The sequence below is a fragment of the Frankliniella occidentalis genome, unplaced genomic scaffold, assembly GCF_000697945.3.
Source record: "Frankliniella occidentalis isolate FOCC.00 unplaced genomic scaffold, Focc_3.1 Scaffold121, whole genome shotgun sequence".
Classification (NCBI taxonomy): domain Eukaryota; kingdom Metazoa; phylum Arthropoda; class Insecta; order Thysanoptera; family Thripidae; genus Frankliniella; species Frankliniella occidentalis.
The window spans coordinates 550929-554476 of NW_026267249.1; positions in this window are offsets into that span (position 1 = coordinate 550929).

Genomic DNA, 3548 nt, shown 5'->3' on the forward strand with positions numbered 1-3548 from the left:
GAATAGGGTACCCCGCTCCGGGCGCGCGGCGGCTGAAGAAGACGGCAAGAATCACAAAAGTGAAGAGTGGGGGCACGCCGCGCCGCCGCTACGTGCTCTCCCACTCCGCGCTACGCGCTCCCCCACTCCCTGCCTTTGTGCTTCTTGCATCCTTCTTCAGCTGCCGCTCGCCCGGAGCGGGGTACCCTATTGGAAAACTTTATTCAGAACCAAAAGAAAAATACATGAAAAGAATTCTTTCCACTATTTAACCTTTTGATTTGCAGCAGTTCAAATTAAGTGCTGAACAAGAGAAAATTATTGAACAAGTCAACAATCAGATTCTCTTCATTAAGAATGGTAAAAGTATGGATTGTTGTGATGTACCAAAACACACTATTATTCAGGGAAAAGCGGGTGCGGGTGAGTCAAAGTAATGTGTTGCTTAAATGTATTTTATGTTAGTGTGTTTTAATATGTTTGACTTTTTGTTGTTGTTGTTTCTTAGGTACAGGCAAATCATTGATTATAACTTATATAAATTATAAAATTAAAAGTGAATTAACTTGTGGTGCAATTTTTGGCTGAGCGATTAGCGAAGCCTATTACTCCAGTGATGATCAAAAAGTTTCGCGTCTGTCTGTCCGTCTGTCTTTGTGTTTGTCTGTCGTCACGATAACTCGACAACGAATTGAGCCAGCGACCTGGGATTTTCGGGGTCGTTTTGTATCATAAAAAGACAGATCAAGTTCGAAGAAGAGCATTCTAGCTCAAAAATTGGATTTTTAAAGAAACCAAAAACCACAGGTCCCACAAATAATGTTTTTAAAACATATTTTCTTTTTGCACTTCCCTAAGGGGTAACACATCAAAGTAGAGCCCGTTGGGTGAAAATTTCGTCCGTTTGGCTCTATCTTTAACCAATGAGGCACCACAGGCAGTTTTTGACTAAAATGAGCGAAAAAATGTACAACCCTGCATGCTTAGTCGAAGAGACGGGAAGTTGACGGGCCGGAGGCCCGTATCTTTGTATCCATTTTTGCGCCACCCGACTCGGGTGTCAGCGCCGCAGGCCTAGATAGTTGTATGCCAGGCGCGTCGCAGCGCAACAATGTTTCGTGAGATATCGCGAAGCCTGTTACGCGAGACGTGGTCTGGCGTACATCTACAGTCATTTCTTGATTTCGTTACGCGTTTTGGGCCCGGCGACGGATCGTAATCAAGAAACCCCAGGTAGGGACCGGGCACCGCTCCTGGCTAGGGGCGAGGCGGGGCCCTCCGGCGGCCGGTCGCCAGGGGATTAGCGACCGGCCGAGAGAGGTGTAAAGAGGGGGCGTTCGCCTGTTCCGATCAAATTGTGTTCTGTTCGAAAAACGTTCAGTATGTTCATACATGGTAACAGTCTGACTAAACGATGAAATTACGTCCAAACGGCATGCCGAAGCTCCAATTTTTAGGTTTTTAACCGTTATTCGACAACCTATAGTGAAAACGTCAAATAACGGTTAAAAACCTAATAATTGGACTTTCGTCATGCCGTTTGGACGTAATTTCATCGTTTAGTCAGACTGTTACCATGCTATGAACAAAGAACATACTGAACGTTTTTCATGGTTGGTGGATGGATTGCATGGCCATGGCTAATGTGCTCCATGGCAAGGGATGACCATGAGAATTGGCTTTCATGGTCACAACTTAGTCCATTAATGTGTCCAGTCCATGGTTACTATTACCATTGTCATGTAGAACGTCCATGAACACACGTTTGGATATGATACTGTTGTCAATGGACACAAAGACCATGACAGAACTAATCAATGGCCAACTGTATTTGTAATGGACGTGTCCATGGGAGCAGCTGGCTACTAGCTGGCCATGGAATTGATTTACCATGGTCATGGTCAGAGTGCCCACAGAGATTGATTTACAAAGCCAGGATTGTGGCCATGGTACGTGTGTGTTCATGGTCAGAGTGCCTACAGAAATTGATTAACATGGCCAGGGTTGTGGCCATGGTACGTTGCTCATGGCCAGAGTGTCCACAGAAATCGATTTACATAGGCAGGGTTGTGTTTGCCTAAACGGTGAGAGATAGAGGCAAACGGACGAAATTTAAGCTCAAAAGGGCTCTACGTTCACAAGTTACTCCTCAGAAGACAATAAAAAAATATTTTTTCCCACCTCTGGGACCAACCCCTTTTCTTTGTTACCTCCTCAGGCCCACTCAGGGGTGGTTGCCAGGATTTGCACCAACCGTTTCGTTGTCCAGAAGTGACAACAATAATACCCTGAAAATTTCAGACCTCTAGCTCACGTCCTTCTTGGGAAACGGACAGACAGACAGACGAACACAGGGGCGATGGCATAAGCCCGCTTATATAGCTTCTGAACAGAAGAGCGGGCTAAAAAGCATTAAAGCGGGCTTATTCAACCGCTCTCGTGGCCGTCTGTCTGCCTGTCGTCCGTGTAAGAGAAAGGTGGTGAGCTAGAGGTCTAGAAGTTTCAAGGCATCTTGGGGGTCACTCCTAGACAAGAAAGCACCTGTTGCAAATCCTGGCAACCACTCCTAAGGGCCTGAAAGGGGGTAACAAAGAAATAGGGGTTCGTCCAAAAAGTAGGATACAAATTAGGTATGTCGTAGAGTATTATGCGATGTCAAAATTCAATCACGAGGATATAACCATTGCAATGAGGCATCACTCAACACTGTACGACTTTCATACGATGAGCAATAGGCCACCAAAGTTGACTGTGCAGATCAGCCGAAACGCAGATCCACCTGCTTACCATGTTAAGTACCATTTTAAAAAAATGCCAAATGCCAAATGTCCTATTTTACTTGTGTATATCCCTCAAAATAAGATTAAAAATTGTTTCAAAAGAGCCATGACATGTGAAATAAATAAGAATTTTACACTGTGATTGTTACACTCCAAAAAGGCTGACTAGTTTAAGACCTACTCTGTAACCACATTGTGTGTGTAAGCTGGACTTCCTTGAAGGCTTAAGCATCTAATGACAATGTAAATGAACGAAGGTTGGTAGCAAATTGTCTTTAATACAGACTAACGCTAATTCTTCGTGTAATAACTGATAGGATTTGTCATGAATAGCGGCTCTGTATTTTTTATGGAAAACTGCGTTAAATAACAGGGATCTCTATATGTTTTCTATTACCCTTTTAAGAATCTATGTTTATACTAGCTATATGTACGCCAGACCACGTCTCGCGTAACAGGCTTCGCGATATCTCACGAAACACTGTTACGCTGCGACGCGCCTGGCGCACATATAGCTAGGCCTGCGGCGCTGACACCCGAGACGAGCAAATGGGACGGTATAGGGGAACAGGGCCTTCCGGGCCCAAAATTTGACATACTGAAACCATTTGTAGGGGCCTTTCTACTCTAAAATTAGGGATATAAAACTTCTGCTGTTCGGTAACAGTTTTCATTAGAAGATCGAATTTGGACTGATTGTTATGTAAAAATCGACGTTTTAGTGATACTAGATAATCTAGGGACCCTTAATAAGCCCAAAAGAGGGTGTGGTTTGACCCTTAATGTGTG